A 19531-nucleotide genomic window follows, 5' to 3' on the forward strand; every position below is an offset into this window, starting at 1 on the left:
ATGACCAAGTAGGATTCATCCCAGATTGCAAGGATGGTTCAACATAAGAAAATCAATTAATGTAATACACCATATCAACAAATCAAAGCAGAAAAATCACATGATAATCTCAATTGATGCAGAGAAGGGATTTGACAAAATTCAACATCCTTTCCTGTTGAAAACACTTCAAAGGATAGGATAGAAGGGAACTTCCTTAAAATGATAAAGGGAGTATATGAAAAACCCACAGCTAATATCATCCTCAATGGGGAAAAACTGAAAACTTTCCCCCTAAGATCAGGAACAAGACAAGGATGTCCACTATCACCATTGTTAGTCAACATTGTGTTGGAAGTTCTAGCCAGAGCAATTAGACAAGAAAAAGAAATACAAGGCATCAAAATTGGATTTGCAGATGATATATACTATATGTCGAAAATTCTGAAAAATCCACAGCAAAACTACTAGAGCTAATAAATTAGTACAGCAAAGTGGCAGGTTACAAGATCAACATTCAAAAATCTGTAGTGTTTCTATACATTAGTAATGAACGATCTGAGGGGGAAATCAAGAAACAAATTCCATTTACAATTGCAACTAAAGAATAAAATACTTACAAATAAGTTTAACTAAAGAGACAAAAGACTGATACAAAGAAAACTACAAGAAACTGTTAAAAGAAATCACAGAAGACCTAAATGGATGGAAGGGCATACCATGTTCATGGGTTGGAAGACTAAATATACTTAAGATGTCAATTCTACCTAAATTGATTTACAGATTCAACGCAATACGAATCAAAATCCCAACAACTTACTTTTCAGAAATAGAAAAACCAATAAGCAAATTTATCTGGAAAGGCAGCGTGCCCCAAATTGCTAAAAGTATCCTGAGGAAAAAAAAAAGAAGCTGGAGGTCTCACACTGCCTGACTTTAAGGCATATTATGAGGCTACAGAGGTCAAAACAGCATGGTACTGGCATAAAGATAGATATATTGACCAATGGAATCGAATAGAGTGTTCAGACGGAGAACCTCTCATCTATGGACATTTGATCTTTGATAAGGCAGTCAAGCCAACTCACCTGGGACGGAACAGTCTCTTCAATAAATAGTGCCTAGAGAACTGGATATCCATATGCAAAAGAATGAAAGAAGACCCATATCTCACACCCTATACAAAAGTTAACTCAAAATGAATCAAAGATCTAAACATTAGGTCTAAGACCATAAAACAGTTAGAGGAAAATGTAGGGAGATATCTTATAAATCTTATAATTGGAGGTGGTTTTATAGACCTTACACCTAAAGCAAGAGCACTGAAGAAAGAAAAAAATAAATGGGAACTCCTCAAAATTAAACACTTTTGTGCATCAAAGAACTTCATCAAGAAAGTAAAAAGACAGCCTACACAATGGGAGACAATATTTGGAAATGACATATCAGATAAAGGTCTAGTATCCAGAATTTATAAAGAGATTGTTCAACTCAAAACAAAAAGACAGCCAATCCAATTACAAAATGGGAAAAAGACTTGAACAGACACTTCTCAGAAGAGGAAATACAAATGGCCAAAACGCACATGAAGAGATGCTCAACTTCCCTGACCATTAGAGAAATGCAAATCAAAACCACAATGAGATATCATCTTACACCCACCAGAATGGCCATTATGAACAAAACAAAAAACGACAAGTGCTGGAGAGGATGTGGAGAAAGAGGCACACTTATTCACTGTTGGTGGGAATGTCAAATGTGCAACTGCTGTGGAAGGCAGTTTGGCAGTTCCTCAAAAAGCTGAATATAGAATTGCCATATGATCCAGCAATACCATTGCTAGGTGTCTACTCAGAGGACATAAGGGCAAAGACACAAATGGACATTTGCACAGCAATGTTTATAGCAGCATTATTTACAATTGCAAGGCGATGGAAACAGCCAAAATGTCCATCAATAGAAGAGTGGCTAAACAAACTGTGGTGTATACATATGATGGAATATTATGCAGCTTTAAGACAGGATGAACTTATGAAGTATGTAGCAACATGGATGGACCTGGAGAACATTATGCTGAGTGAGATTAGCCAAAAACAAAAGGACAAATACTGTATGGTCTCACTGATATGAACGGACATTAGTGAATAAACTTGGAACATTTTGTTGGTAACAGAGACCATCAGGAGATAGAAATAGGGTAAGATATTGGGTAATTGGAGGTGAAGGGATACAGACTGTGTAACAGGACTGAATATAAAAACTCAGAAATGGACAGCACAATATTACTTAAGTGTAATACAATTATGTTAAAACACTGAATGAAGCTGAATGTAAGAATGATAAAGGGAGGAGGGCTGGGGGCATAGATGAAATCAGAAAGATAGTTAGACGATAAAGATTGAGACGGTATAATCTAGGAATGCCTAGAGTGTATAATGATAGTGACTAAATGTACAAATTTAAAAAATGTTTTTGCCTGAGGAAGAACAAAGGAATGTCATTACTCAAGGTGCTGAAAATAGATGGTAGTTAATATTTTAAAATGTCATCTTATGTGTGAGACTAAAGCAAAAAATGTTTATTTGTTGCAAAATTTATATTTTGACTAGTGCATCTCCTATTGTAACTTATGTTGATAGCTTGATTGAACTACATAAGTACTTGGAATCTTGGGTAGGACATGAGATTTTGTTGGTTTGTCCACAGTGATGCCCCAATGAATCCCAGAGTGATTTGAGCAGTGAGTGGAAAAGTATTTGCAAAGTCCCCTTAGAGAAATGGTGAGAAAGGGGGAAAATTCAACTTTCCCAAATTGAATTCTTGATATTCTCACAAGCAGTGCAGACAGCAAAAGCAATAGGCTGACCCCCCTTTCTTGGGGGTTGTTCATATAAAACTTAACCCCCCCATGTGAGGGGGCCAAGATGGCGGCTTAGTAAGGTATGTGCGTCTTAGTTCCTCCTTCAGAGCAACTGCTAGGTGAACAGAAACAGTGCAGAACAGCTCCCGGGGCCACGGGAGGGAATGGACACACAGCGTACCCCAGTCTGGACTGGCTAGTCTGACTTGCGAGACTCTGCTGCGGTGAGATCCCCGAGCAGCACGCAATTCCCCGAGCAGTGGCAGCTGGCGGCCGGAGCACCTCCCTCCCTCCTTCCCGGGCCGGCTGAGAGTCTCGGAGAGGCAAGTTTCCCAAGCCACGGCGGCTGGCGCCCCTCTTTTGCGGGCGGCTTCCTGGACCGGCTACGAGTCTCGGAGCAGAGGGCTACCCAAGCCGCGGTGGCCGGCGATCGGTGCCCCTCCCCTGCGGGCGGCTTCCTGGTCCGGTGGCAAATTCCCCAGGCCACGGAGGCCGGCGACTGAAACCCCTCCCCCGCGGGAAGCTTCCTGGTTTGGTGGAGAATTCCCCGGGCCGCTGCGTCCGGCGATCGACACCCCTCCAGGGAGAGGAGGGAATTTCCGACAGTGGCAGGGACTGGGTCCAACCAAACACCAATAGGGGAATTAATAAAGGAGCCACAGGGTCCCCTCAAGCCACGGCAGCTGACGCCCCCACCATGCGCAGCCCCCCGGACCAACTGAGAGAATTGGATCGGAAATCCCCAGGCCGCGGAGAACGGTGACTGGGGGGATCCCTTCCAAACACGTGAGACAAACGTGTGCCACGAGCGCCACCTACTGGGCAGGATAAGAAAAACAGAACCCAGAGATTTCACAGAAAAATCTTACAACCTTGTTGGGTCCGACACCCAGGGAAATCTGACTAAATGCCCAGATGCCAGCAGAAGATAACGGTCCACGCTCAGAAGATTGAGAATATGGCCCAGTCAAAGGAACAAACCAATAGTTCAAATGAGATACAAGAGCTGAGACAACTAATGCTGAATATACGAACAGAAATGGAAAAACTCTTCAAAAACAAAATCGATAAATTGAGAGAGGACATGAAGAAGACATGGGCTGAACAAAAAGAAGAAATAGAAAAACTGAAAAAACAAATCACAGAACTTATGGAACTGAAGGATAAAGTAGAAAAGATGGAAAAAATAATGGATACCTACAATGATAGATTTAAAGAGACAGAAGATAGAATTAGTGATTTGGAGGATGGAACATCTGAATTCCAAAAACAAACAGAAACTATCGGGAAAAGAATGGAAAAATTTGAACAGGGTATCAGGGAACTCAAGGACAATATGAACCACACAAATATACGTGTTGTGGGTGTCCCAGAAGGAGAAGAGAAGGGAAAAGGAGGAGAAAAACTAATGGAAGAAATTATCACTGAAAATTTCCCAACTCTTATGAAAGACCTAAAATTACAGATCCAAGAAGTGCAGCGCACCCCAAAGAGATTAGACCCAAATAAGCATTCTCCAAGACACTTACTAGTTAGAATGTCAGAGGTCAAAGAGAAAGAGAGGATCTTGAAAGCAGCAAGAGAAAAACAATCCATCACATACAAGGGAAACCCAATAAGACTATGTGTAGATTTCTCAGCAGAAACCATGGAAGCTAGAAGACAGTGGGATGATATATTTAAATTACTAAAAGAGAAAAACTGCCAACCAAGACTCCTACATCCAGTAAAATTGTCCTTCAAAAATGAGGGAGAAATTAAAATATTCTCAGACAAAAAGTCACTGAGAGAATTTGTGACCAAGAGACCAGCTCTGCAAGAAATACTAAAGGAAGCACTAGAGTCAGATACAAAAAGACAAAAGAGAGAGATATGGAGAAGAGTGTAGAAAGAAGGAAAATCAGATATGATATATATAATACAAAAGGCAAAATGTTAGAGGAAAATATTATCCAAACAGTAATAACACTAAATGTTAATGGACTGAATTCCCCAATCAAAAGACATAGATTGGCAGAATGGATTAGAAAGCAGGATCCTTCTATATGCTGTCTACAGGAAACACATCTTAGACCCAAAGATAAACATAGGTTGAAAGTGAAAGGTTGGGAAAAGATATTTCATGCAAATAACAACCAGAAAAGAGCAGGAGTGGCTATACTAATATCCAACAAATTAGACTTCAAATGTAAAACAGTTAAAAGAGACAAAGAAGGACACTATATACTAATAAAAGGAACAATTAAACAAGAAGACATAACAATCATAAATATTTACGCACCAAACCAGAATGCCCCAAAATACGTGAGGAATACACTGCAAACACTGAAAAGGGAAATAGACTCATATACCATAATAGTTGGAGACTTCAATTCACCACTCTCATCAATGGACAAAACATCTAGACAGAGGATCAATAAAGAAACAGAGAATCTGAATATTACTGTAAATGAGCTAGACTTAACAGACATTTATAGGACATTACATCCCACAACAGCAGGATACACCTTTTTCTCAAGTGCTCATGGATCATTCTCAAAGATAGACCATATGCTGGGTTACAAAGCAAGTCTTAACAAATTTAAAAAGATTGAAATCATACACAACACTTTCTCGGATCATAAAGGAATGAAGTTGGAAATTAATAATAGGCAGAGTGCCAGAAAATTCACAAATACGTTGAGGCTCAACAACACACTCTTAAACAAAGAGTGGGTCAAAGAAGAAATTGCAAGAGAAATTAGCAAATATCTCGAGGCGAATGAAAATGAAAACACAACATATCAAAACTTATGGGACGCAGCAAAGGCAGTGCTAAGAGGGAAATTTATTGCCCTAAATGCCTATATCAGGAAAGAAGAAAAGGCAAAAATTCAGGAATTAACTGTCCACTTGGAAGAACTGGAGAAAGAACGGCAAACTAATCCCAAAGCAAGCAAAAGGAAAGAAATAACAAAGATTAGAGCAGAAATAAATGAAATTGAAAATATGAAAACAATAGAGAAAATCAATAAGACCAGAAGTTGGTTCTATGAGAAAATCAATAAGATTGATGGGCCCTTAGCAAGATTGACAAAAAGAAGAAGAGAGAGGATGCAAATAAATAAGATCAGAAATGGAAGAGGAGACATAACTACTGACCGCACAGAAATAAAGGAGGTAATAACAGGATACTATGAACAACTTTACGCTAATAAATACAACAATTTAGATGAAATGGACGGGTTCCTGGAAAGACATGAACAACCAACTTTGACTCAAGAAGACATAGATGACCTCAACAAACCAATCACAAGTAAAGAAATTGAATTAGTCATTCAAAAGCTTCCTAAAAAGAAAAGTCCAGGACCAGAAGGCTTCACATGTGAATTCTATCAAACATTCCAGAAAGAATTAGTACCAACTCTCCTCAAACTCTTCAAAAAAATTGAAGCGGAGGGAAAACTACCTAATTCATTCTATGAAGCCAACATCACCCTCATACCAAAACCAGGCAAAGATATTACAAAAAAAGAAAACTACAGGCCAATCTCTCTAATGAATATAAATGCAAAAATCCTCAATAAAATTCTAGCAAATCGTATCCAACAACACATTAAAAGAATTATACATCATGACCAAGTAGGATTCATCCCAGGTATGCAAGGATGGTTCAACATAAGAAAATCAATTAATGTAATACACCATATCAACAAATCAAAGCAGAAAAATCACATGATCATCTCAATTGATGCAGAGAAGGCATTTGACAAGATTCAACATCCTTTCCTGTTGAAAACACTTCGAAGGATAGGAATACAAGGGAACTTCCTTAAAATGATAGAGGGAATATATGAAAAACCCACAGCTAATATCATCCTCAATGGGGAAAAATTGAAAACTTTCCCCCTAAGATCAGGAACAAGACAAGGATGTCCACTATCACCACTATTATTCAACATTGTGTTGGAGGTTCTAGCCAGAGCAATTAGACAAGAAAAAGAAATACAAGGCATCAAAATTGGAAAGGAAGAAGTAAAACTATCACTGTTTGCAGATGATATGATACTATACGTCGAAAACCCGGAAAAATCCACAACAAAACTACTAGAGCTAATAAATGAGTACAGCAAAGTAGCAGGTTACAAGATCAACATTCAAAAATCTGTAGCATTTCTATACACTAGTAATGAACAAGCTGAGGGGGAAATCAAGAAACGAATCCCATTTACAATTGCAACTAAAGAATAAAATACTTACGAATAAGTTTAACTAAAGAGACAAAAAACATATATAAAGAAAACTACAAAAAACTGTTAAAAGAAATCACAGAAGACCTAAATAGATGGAAGGGCATACTGTGTTCATGGATTGGAAGACTAAATATAGTTAAGATGTCAATCCTACCTAAATTGATTTACAGATTCAATGCAATACCAATCAAAATCCCAACAACTTATTTTTCAGAAATAGAAAAACCAATAAGCAAATTTATCTGGAAGAGCAGGGTGCCCCGAATTGCTAAAAACATCTTAAGGAAAAAAAACGAAGCTGGAGGTCTTGCGCTGCCTGACTTTAAGGCATATTATGAAGCCACAGTGGTCAAAACAGCGTGGTATTGGCATAAAGATAGATATATCGACCAATGGAATCGAATAGAGTGCTCAGATATAGACCCTCTCATCTATGGACATTTGATCTTTGATAAGGCAGTCAAGCCAACTCACCTGGGACAGAACAGTCTCTTCAATAAATGGTGCTTAGAGAACTGGATATCCATATGTAAAAGAATGAAAGAAGACCCATATCTCACACCCTATACAAAAGTTAACTCAAAATGGATCAAAAATCGAAACATTAGGTCTAAGACCATAAAACAGTTAGAGGAAAATGTAGGGAGATATCTTATGAATCTTACAATTGGAGGTGGTTTTATGGACCTTAAACCTAAAGCAAGAGCACTGAAGAAGGAAATAAATAAATGGGAACTCCTCAAAATTAAACACTTTTGTGCATCAAAGAACTTCATCAAGAAAGTAGAAAGACAGCCTACACAATGGGAGACAATATTTGGAAATGACATATCAGATAAAGGTCTAGTATCCAGAATTTATAAAGAGATTGTTCAACTCAACAACAAAAAGACAGCCAACCCAATTACAAAATGGGAAAAAGACTTGAACAGACACTTCTCAGAAGAGGAAATACAAATGTCCATCAACAGACTAGTGGCTAAACAAACTGTGGTATATACATACGATGGAATATTATGCAGCTTTAAGACAGGATAAACTTATGAAGCATGTAATAACATGGATGGACCTAGAGAATATTATGCTGAGTGAATCCAGCCAAAAACTAAAGGACAAATACTGTATGGTCCCACTGATGTGAACGGACATTCGAGAATAAACTTGAAATATATCATTGGTAACAGAGTTCAGCAGGAGTTAGAAACAGGGTAAGACAATGGGTAATTGAAGCTGAAGGGATACAGACTGTGCAACAGGACTAGATACAAAAACTCAAAAATGGACAGCACAATAATACCTAATTGTAAAGTAATCATGTTAAAACACTGAATGAAGCTGCATCTGAGCTATAGGTTTTTTTTTTGTTTGTCTGTTTGTTTGTTGTGTCTTTTTTTTTACTATTATTATTATTTTTATTTTTTTCTCTGTATTAACATTCTATATCTTTTTCTGTTGTTTTGCTAGTTCTTTTCCTAAATCGATGCAAATGTACTAAGAAATGATGATCATGCATCTATGTGATGATGTTAAGAATTACTGATTGCATATGTAGAATGGAATGATTTCTAAATGTTGTGTTAATTTCTTTTTTCTTTAATTAATAATAAAAAAAAAGATTTAAGATTTAGCAGGATAGTAATGAAATTTATGCCGGTATATGCTCTAGATTTAGAGGATCATTCAATAAGCGACAATACCTAGATTAGCCATAGATTTTATGTGTATTTTGATCACTTTTAGTTTCTCAATATAAGGTGATTTATGTTACTTCAGTGACTAATTCTTCACAGATATATATATTATATATTGTATGTTGTATATAAATAAAAGTATAAATTTTAATAGAAAGCGATTCTCTTTAAGGTACTTCAAATATGTAAGACGGTTCCATAGCTTTTTTCGCATGAACGAGGCTAGGCAGATGGTGTTAGAATGGTACTGTAATTCACTTCTTATTGAAAGATTAACATTACTATATACCAAAAAGGAATTAAGGCGGGAGGGCACATACATTTGCATTGCTGATGTTAGAGACTTCCTTTTAAGACAAACCACATGGTTATTTCTAAGTTGTTGATTTGAGGGAACTAAAACACATAATGCAGGTTCTGACCAAATAACACTGTGTCTGTTTCTTAGATATCATTTCTCCAGGAATCTTTGTGTTCTGTGACCCAAGAATGCCATTATCTTTCCCCTTAATTCTTAAAATTCTATAGTCGGGGGGTCTCAGGGAACAAACTATAACAGGAGAATTAAAAATATATGGTTGGCCTCATTTTCATTTAGTTATTTTGAACAAATAAAAAACAGCTAAAATATTTCTAGGCCCCTGTTTTCTCACTTAACTTGGTCTTTATATCTAACTGCCTCTTTTTTATCACCTAGCAATAAAGGGTTCTGATGTCAACCTTTTTTTTTCCCAACCTGACTCTTGATCCTTGAGACAGAGTCCTTTTTCTATTTGAACTTGAGTTTTATCCTTGAATCCAGACTGGATGCTTCTTGCACTCTTTTTCTCAAACATTCTCTTGGCTTTTATTTCTTAGTCCACTGATCAATTTTATCACTTCTACCCCTATTCCTCATGGTCTCCCATTCAAACTACAGGGATTTAGAGGAAGGTGTTTGATCAGTCCACATAGGTGTGTCTTGTGGATTATAACTTATTAGATTCTGTTTTTACCAACATATTGGGCACGCTTTCATGGCAACCAAAACACGTCATGATTTGGATAGGGATGCGTGCCTTGCCAAAAGGATATGGTACTTGTCTTTTAGGAAGAGACAGCTAAAACCTTGATGTAGATTATCCTAAAGAAAAATAATCAGACATAAATCAAGAATACGAAGGAAGCCTTTTCCTCCTCCAGAGATCATACTTACAGGCATTGAAAATGGTCCAATATTTGACGTATCATAGTAGGTTATTCTACAATACTGTTTCCAATAAAACTAGGCTATTCTGGACCCTTAGTAATAGAATTGTTTACCTTTATACCAAGAAGGTTGGGAAAGCACCACAATCTGCATGTGGCGTGTACCCACGCCAATTTCAGGGGATTTGTGCTGTGAGACCTAAAGTTCTTATGACATTATCTAAAACAAATTAAAAAAAAAAACATGCTAGCAGAGCCTATGGTGGTTCCAGGTGTGCTAAATGTGCCTGGGACAGGATCAAGCATGCTTTCCTGATTGAGGAGCAGAAAATCACTGTGAAAGTGTTGAAGGCACAAGCACAGAATCAAAAAGGTAAGTAAAAGTTTATGAAGCTTTTTTTAATAATAAAAATCAAAGGCTTGTTTAATAAAAAAAAAATAAGAGGAAAGATTAACATTTGTTCCAGATCCCAGAGCACAAACCATATATAAAATGTATTATTGAAATACTATTTGGATTAAACGGGCTTACTTGGCTAGCCTGGGAAATGCTACTTCTACTATTTTCTAAAGAGCAAATATTTTCCAGTTTTCCTATCAAACTATTCAATGGACTTTTAAATACAATCTATTTTAAGTTAGAGGCTATCTGTATAGTGGTTTCTCTTAAAATGTTTTTACTGCAAAATTGAGTTAATGTATAAAATCTGTTTTATGCCGCAATAAAAACATTAATACTAAGTTAAATTTTTTTTAAAATATCCTAAGTATGCTAAAAGAGCTAAAGGAAAAACACTGGCGAGGAACTAAGGGAAATTAGGAAAACAGTAGATAAGCACAAAGAGAATATCAATAGAAGGATAGAACGTATGAAAAATAACCAAATAGAGCTGAAACCTAATTTTTAGGATATTAAAAATGTCCTAAAGGGGTTTGTTTTAGTTTTGCTAAAGCTGCCTGTGCTGGTTTGAAGATATTATGTACCCCAGAAAAGCCATGTTTTAATCCTGATCCAGTCTTATTGAAGCAACCATTTCTTTTAATCCCTATTCAGCACTGTAGGTTGGAACCATGATTAGATTATCTCCACAAAGATGTGGCACACCTAATTATGGGTATGACCTTTAATTAGATGGAGATGTAACTCCACCCATTCCAGGTAGGCCTTGATTAGATTACTGGAATCCTTTAAAAGAGGAAACACTTTGGAGAGGTTCAAAAATGACAGAAATGACAGACCCTAGAGAAATGACGAAAGCCTCAAAACCAACAGAAACTTTATAGCAGTGCTAACACAGATGCAGACACATGGAGAACAGAGACATGGATGTTAAGTGATGCTTGGAGCCCAGCAGACCTTGCTGTGAAGTGTTAACCAAGCCAGAACCTGGAGAGAGCCAAGGAAAGCCAAAAGATGAAGACCAACCCTGGAGAAGTAAAGTGAGGAACTCCTACAGGAACAGAGGCTGAAAGCAATGGAGCCCAGGAGCAATGGACCAGTGTGCTTTCCCAGCTGACAGAGGTATTGCAGATGCATCAGCCTTACTTGAATTAAGGTATCCGTACCTGAATGCCTTGGTTTGGGCATTTTTATGGCCTTAGAACTGTGAACTTGTAACTTATTAAATTCCCTTTTGTAAAAGCCATTCCAGTTCTGGTATATCACATTCTGGCAGCTTGCAAACTTACACACTGCCAGAATGCAATATACCAGAAATGGTATATTGGGGATTTTATAAAGGGGATTTACTAAGTTATAAGTTTGTAGTTCTAAAACCATAAAAACACCCAAACTGAGGCATCCATAAAAAGATCCCTTGACTCTGAAAAAAAAGGCCCATGATGTTCAGGGTATCTCTGTCAAATGGGAAGGTACATGACAATGTCTGCAGGCTTTCTTTCCTGGTTTCTGGTCTTCAAATGGCTTCCCCAGGGGCATTCTCTTTCTGCATCCCAAAACATCTCTGTAATGGCTCTGAGCTTTTTCCAAAATGTTTCCCTCTTAAAAGACTCCAGTAAGTGAATTAAGACCCACCTTGAATGGGCAGAGACACCTCTTCATGAAAACCATCTAATCAAAAGGTCCCACCCACAACTGGGTAGTCAAATGTCCAAGGAAGCAAACAAAAAGATCATACCCAAACAATAAGTCTTCCTCACAAGATTGGACTACGGGAAAAAACGTGCTTTTCTGGGACACAACAGCCTTAAGCTAGCACAGGGTTCAACAGCAGACTGGAGCTGGCAGAAGAAATAATTAATGAACTTGTTGGCATGACAAGTGAAGTCATCCAGTCTGAGAAGCAGAGAGAGGAAAGAATGAATAAAAGTGAACAGAGCCCGAGGAACCCGGGAACTATCATGCATTGTGGGAGTCCCAGAAGGAGTAGAAAAAGGGGGAGAGAGACTACTCTAAGAAATAATGACTGAAAACTCCCCAAATTTAATGGAAGACATTAATAGAAATATCAAAGATGCTTAACAAACTCCAAAAAGAGTAAATTCAAATGCACCTGCATTATGCCATATTATAATCAAACTGTTGAATGCCAAAGACATAGAATTCTAAAAGCCACATGAGAGAAGCAATGTGACACATACAAGGGACCTTCAATAAATTTAAGTGCTGACTTCTTATCAGAAACCATGGAAGCAAGGTGGCTGTGGGAAGACATATTTAAAGAACTGAAAGCCAAAAATTGCCAACCAAGAGCTCTGTGTTTAGCAAAATTGTCTTTCAGAAGTGGGGGAGAGCATAGCCCAAATACTCCTAAAGAGTGGGAGAATGATCAAAGGTGATGGTGGAATTATACAGAGAAGGTAAGGTTTAACAAATGAGTATAATTGCTGAATCATTATATTGATATTTCTTTTAGTCTCCAGTATCTTAGAACAGCTAGGAGTAAAAACCTGAAATTGTGGAATTGTAACTCATACCAAACTCTGAAATCCGTCCTACAACTAATTGTTGCAATGTGCTTTTAAATTTATTGTTTCTTTGTATATATGTTATTTTACACAGAAAAGAAAAAAAGTCAATTGTGATGATAAAAGGAAAAAAAAAAAAAAAAGACACCTAGGGCTTTACCTGAGATTCTACAAAGGTTCCATGCACCATGATTATTTTCCAGAAAACTACGACCACCACATGGGTTCCTAAACCAGATAAGTCCTGAAACCAAGGGGCCGGCCTCTCCAAAACTGAGCTAGTTTCATCTCCTTATCCCATATTATTGACAGTCCCTTCCAACATGAAAAAGTTAGAATAGGCATAGCCCAAATAACCCTAAAGATTGGGAGAAAGATCAAAGGAGAAGGTGGAGTTATAAAAGAGAAGATAGGATTAAACAAATGAATATGACTGTTGAATCATTATATTGATATTTCTTTTGGTCTCCAGTGTCTTGGAGCACCTAGAAGTAAAAACCTAAAATTGTGGAATTGTAACCCATACCAAAGTCTGAAATCTGTTCTACAACTAATTGTTACGGTGTGCTTTGAAATTTATTGCTTTCTTTGTGTATATGTTATTTTTCACAATTAAAAAAAAAAATGGAGGCGAGATTAAAACATACCCAGGCTGAGAGACTTTTTTCTCTAGTAGACTGACCCTACAAGAAATGATAAAGGGAGTTCTGTATGTTGAAAGGAAAAGACACCACCATGACCGAAATCATAGGAAGAAATACAGATTTCTGGTAAATATAATGGCACTGGTACATAGAAACATCAGTATTATTTATTTTACTTATAACTCCAATTTTTGCTTCCTGCATGATTGTTTCAGTTTCCTAAAGCTGCCGGAATGCAGTAAACAAGAACTGGGTTGTCTTTTACAATGGGGATTTATTAGTTTACAAATTTACAGTCTTAAAGCCGTGAAAATGTCCCATTAAGGTATCAACAGGATAATACCTTCCTTGAAAAAAAGCCCCTGGCATCCGGGGTTCCTCTGTCAGATAACAAGGCATGTGGCCAGCATCTGCTGGTCCTTTGCTCCCGGGTTTCATTGCTTTAAGTTCCTGTTCTCTCTAAGCTCTCTCTGGGTATTTCTCTCTCTGAGATCTCCCTGGGTATTTCTAAGAATCTCATCTCTGGGTTTTTTCTGTCTATTATCCTCTCATAAAAAACTCCAGTAAAAGGATTTAAAACCCACCTTGACTAAGGAAATAGGGCTGGGAGCACCAGAAGGAAAGACAGAGGACAAAAACTGGATGGGATAACTTAGGAATGCCTAGAGTGGACAAAGATGATGATTAAATGTAAAAATAAAAAAAAATTTTTTGCATGAGGAAGAACGAATAAATGTCAACATTAGAAAGCGCAGGGATGGTACACAGGAAAAAGTACAATCAATGCAAGTTAAGGTCTATAGTCAACAGTAACATTGCAATATGCTTCCACTGAATGTAACAAAGACACTATGCCAAAACTAAATGTCAACAAGTGGGGAGGGGGTATGCAGGAGGGTGTGAATTCTTTGCAGAAGAAAAGGAAATGTCTTCATATAGATTATGCTGGCAAAGGCATGTCTATTTACTTAGGTTGGATTGTATGATGTGTGAATAAAACTGTTTAAAACGAACAGGGAAAAACAAATGCTAGAGAAAATGGAGAAAGAGATGTATCTATTCACAGTAGGGAAGCTGAGAAGAAGCACTATTTCCTAGGGAAGAGTAGACATTCAGATCTATGTAAATGGGGCAAATCCTAAGGACACACATGCCCAGGACAAGAAGCATGTGCAGAAAAGACCAGGAAGTATCTTATATTTTGCCTTGTGCTATTCTCTAAATGTATTATTGGACAGCTAAGCTTTGAAGAGAGCACTCACATGGGCCAATCTGCAAAGCCTGAGAAAGGTGGGGTTTTTTTTTCCTTCTATTTGTTTATTTATTTATTTATTTTTGGCCCACTCCTGGCACTCAAGGAAATTTTTGTTATAACACTACCTGGATACAAGCTTAGGGAACAGACACCTCAGAGTCTAAATTCTAATGATAACCCATTAAAATATCAAAATGCTCAGCCTTCAAAAAAGTTTACGAAACATACAAAGAAACAGGAAGCGATGACCCAGGCAAAGCAGAAGATTACAGCATTAGAAACCATCACAAGGGAGACCAGACCTGGGATATACAGATAAAGATAATAAAATGTTCCCAAATATGCTCAAGGAGTGAAAGGAAAGCATGGACAAAGAACTAAAGAAATCAGGAAAATGATAGATAAACACAAAGGGAATGTCAATAAATAGATCATAAAAAGGAACCCAACAGCCCTGAAGATTACATAACAGAAATAAAAAATTCCCTAGTGGGACTCAACAGCAGATTGAACCTGGCAGAAGAAATAATCAGTGTACATGATGATAAGACAATTGAAATTATTCAGTCTGAGGAGCAGAAAGAAAAAAGAATGAAGAAAAGTGAACAGGCCCTGAAAGACTTGTAGGACACCATCAAGCACATGGATATATGCATTTTGGGAGAGCCAGAAGGAGAAAGAGAGAAGGGGAAGAAAGGATATTTGAAGAAATAATGGTTGAAAACTTTCCAAATTTAATGAAAGGCATGAATATACACATACAATGAGCTCCAAACAGATAGACCAAATAGACTCACATCAATACCTCTGATAATCAAACGGTCAAATGCCAAAGACAAAGAGAAAACTCTAAAAGCCCCAAGAGAGAAGCAATGTGTCATGTACAAGGGACTCTCCAAAGTCTAAGTTCCAGTTTCTCACAGGAAACCACGGAGACAAGAGAGTAATGGGATGACATATTTAAAGTACAGGAAGCAAAAAAGTGCCAACCAAGAATTCTGTATGTGTCAAAACTGCCTTTCAAAAAGATAAGGAAAAAAAGATAGAAATGAAGTCATTCCAGATAAACAAAAGTTGAGGGAATTCGTCACCACTAGACTAGCCCTAGAAGAGATGCTAAAGAGAATTCTGCAGGTTGACAAGAAAGCACACTAGACAATAGATCAAAGGTGCGTGAAGAAATAAGGATCCTTGGTAAAAGTAATGATATGGATAAATATATAAATTCCAGTACTTCTGTATTTTTTGATTTATAATACTAGCTTCTATTTCCTACAGGGCCTAAAAGGTAAATGCATAAAAAGTAATGATAAATCAATAGTTCTGGACTTATAATGTAAAAATATGTAATTTGCAACAAGAACTATAAAAAGTTCAGGGGCACAGATCCTATATAAAGTATTGTATCATAGTACATGCATACTATTGAATTTAAGTTGGTATTAAACCAAACCAGATTGGTAGAGATTTGGGATGCTAAAGGAAGGGCAATGGAGAGGTAATACATAATGAGTACAGGGTTTCTGTTTGGGGTGATGGGAAAGTTCCAGTAATGGATGATGGTGAAGGTAGCATAACATTTTAAGTGTGATTATTTCTATTGAATGGTATGCCTGGAAGTGGTTGAGATGGGAAAATTCATATTGCATGTATTTCCACAGTAAAAAGAGAGAGACTAAAGAGACAATAACAATCAAATGCAGTGCATGATCCTAGACTGGATTTAATAATGGAAGAGTAAATACTCAAAAGGACATTATTGGGACATATGAGAAAATTGGAGTTTAGTCTGTAGCTTCATATCAGTGTAAATTTCTTGATCTTGATAACCGTGGTTACAATTTATGTGTAATTTACGTGGTTATATAAGTGAATATCCTTGTTTTTAGGAAATGTACATGGAGGTATTATGTGTTCAGGGAGCACGATGTATATAACCCACTCTCAAATGTCTAGAAAATAGATAAATAGAAAGATAGATGAATGGATAGATAGAATGATATGGCAAATGTGGCAAAACATTAAAAGTTAGTGGATCTGGGTACTTGGGTGGTAGGTATGCTGAAGTTCTCTATATAGGGTTGGTATTATATTTGCAACTGTCCTGTAAGTTTCACATTATTTCAAAATTGACAGAAAACCTTGGTTCAGCACTTGCTTTTAGGATCATTTCCTTACAATAACTACGTCCTTCACTCTATGACTGTTCTTGGGCTGCTATAAGAAACTGGACCTATAGCAATTTCCTTTCTAAGTGATCCATTCACATTGATTTTGTCTCCCAACTACCTCTGTGCTATTGAGCAAGTTAGTTTATGTCTTGAAAAATGATAATAATAATGCTTAATTTACAATCTTGTTTTGAGATAAAGCATGCAAAGGGTTTAGTATCTTCAACTTCTTTAGCGTCAGCCAGTTAATTAAAAATATTCACAGAGATTTGATAACCATATGAAATAGAAGTGGAATTTGTCTTCACAGAGTTTTATGTTCTAGATGAGTCTTCTACCTCTCTCCATAGGATCTGGTAAAACGTGTCAGACACAAGGTAAGGGCTTTTCAGTGGCTTTTTACAATCAACCTCTAGGAGCATATTTTAGGTTTTCTGAAGGACCAAGTTCTATTGTGTTTAGCTTCTCTTCATACCCATTACAGGCAGCCTCTCAGACGGCCCCCAATGATTCCTGCTTCCTGGTATTCAAGCCTTCGTGTAATTTCCCCTTGTTGCATGTGATCTGGACTTAATGAATAGAAAGCAGCAGAAGTGACGGCATATGATCTGGAGAGTAGGTCATAAAAGACAGAGTGACACATTACTGTATCTCTCTCTCTTGGATTGCATGCTCTGGTAAAAGCCTTGTCCTGCACAGCCCTATAGAAAACACAAGCCTGGAAGCAGATCCTCAGGCCCCAGTCAAGTCTTCAGAGACTGCAGACCTGGTCAACAACTTGCCTACGATCTTCCCCATTAGAGACCCCGAGCCAGAACCCCACAGCTAAGCTGCTGCCAGATTCCTACCCCTCAGAAACTGCATGTCCATAAGAAATGTTTTCTGTTTTCAGCTGCTACATATTGGGGCAACTTGTCACATGGCAAGTGATAACTACTATCTTTCCCATCACAGCATAGTGGGTAACAATTGAACTCTGGAACTAGCCTACCTGACTTCAAATTCTAGTTAGGCCACTTCCAAGCTGTGTGACCTTGAGCGTGAAACTTAATTTTTTTGTGTCTCAGCTTCCTCAATTATTAAGTGGGAGGTGTAATAATATTACCTACCGACAAGGTTGTTGTAGGGATTAAATAAATGAATACATAGAAAATGCTTAGGAAGGTGTCTGGCATATAACAAGCAGTCCATAACTTTAAGCTATTATTATCATTATGTTGTGGTTATTATTATTGATGATGGGAGAATGCTGCAGACAGTGGGAATTAAGTGAGGGAAATACCTGCCAGGAGCATAGTCTGGAGAACTAAGGGTACAAGTTCCTGAAACAGGACCCCATGATTTTGCCTCAACAGGACCCCAGGTTTTTGTTGCTGTTTGTTTGTTTGTTTGTTTAAAAAGCAGTTTTATTCATACACCATACAATCCATTCAAAGTGTACAATCCATGGCTCTCAGTATAATCACAGAGTTGTGCATTTATCACCACAGTCAACTTCAGAATACTTTCATTACTCCAAAAAGAAGAACCCCATACCCCTTATACCTCCCTATCATTGACCCTATGAATTGGTGTGGTACCTTTGTTCCAATTGATGAAAAAAATATTAAAATGTTGCTGTCAAGTACAGCCTACAGTTTGCATTTAGGTGTACTTTTCCCCATATACCACCCTATTATTAACACCTCATAATAGTGATGTATATTTAGGACCCATGATTTTGCCTCAGTGCCAAGCACTTCCTGGCTCTACTTCTTGCAGATGGCACCCCACTGTCAGGATGACCACAGGCAACCCTTGGAACGGCTCTACGGAAGCCAGTCCTCAGGGTCGTGTTCATCCAGGGATACAGTAGCCACTCTTCTGAACATGCTTCCCCAGGTTTTTTCTTGTGAAAAAATTTTTTTCAAAATCTTTATGTTTGCATAACATATATAAAACTTTCTCATTTTAACCACTTTCATATTATAATTCAGAGGTATTAATTACATTCACAATATTGTGCTACCATCACCACCATCCATGACCAAAACTTTCCATCACCTCAAACAGAAACTCTGGACCCATCAAGCATTAGCTGCCCCATTCCCTTCACTGCCTTGGCCCTTGGTAACCTATATTCTAGATTCTGATTCTATGAGTTTGCTTATTTGAATTATTTCACATCAGTGAGATCATGTGACATTTATCCTTTTGGGTCTGGCTTATTTCACTTACATGATGTCTTTAAGGTTCACTGATGTTGTTACATGTATCAGAATTTCCTTTTTATAGCAGTCTAATATTCCATTGTATGTATAGGCCACGTTTTGTTTATCCACTCATCTGTCAATGGACACATGGTTTGCTTCCATCTTTTGTCAATTGTGAATAATGCCACTATGAACATCGGTGTGTGAATATCTTTTCAAGTACGGCTTTTGATTCTTTTGGGTCTATACCTAGAAGTGGCCCAGGTTTCTAAAACCCTTCCTCGAGAAGATGAAGACAGAGAAAGGCTTTGGACAGTGTTCTAGTTTGTAAGCTGTCAGAATGCGATATACCAAAAACAGAACAACTTTTAAAAGGGGAATTTATTAAGTT

The 19531-nt window shown here is 37.5% G+C and overlaps 1 long non-coding RNA gene and 1 pseudogene across 1 annotated transcript in view; one reads left to right on the forward strand and one right to left on the reverse strand.

Moving 5' to 3' along the window:
- Nucleotides 1-19531, reverse strand: part of LOC143671011 (uncharacterized) — an 82752-nt gene that overhangs the window by 60573 nt on the left and 2648 nt on the right. The gene's annotated exons all lie outside the window — the stretch shown is intronic.
- On the forward strand, nucleotides 9969-10331 carry LOC143670774 (large ribosomal subunit protein eL34 pseudogene; annotated as a pseudogene).

The sequence above is a fragment of the Tamandua tetradactyla genome, chromosome X (assembly GCF_023851605.1).
Source record: "Tamandua tetradactyla isolate mTamTet1 chromosome X, mTamTet1.pri, whole genome shotgun sequence".
NCBI classification, from domain to species: domain Eukaryota; kingdom Metazoa; phylum Chordata; class Mammalia; order Pilosa; family Myrmecophagidae; genus Tamandua; species Tamandua tetradactyla.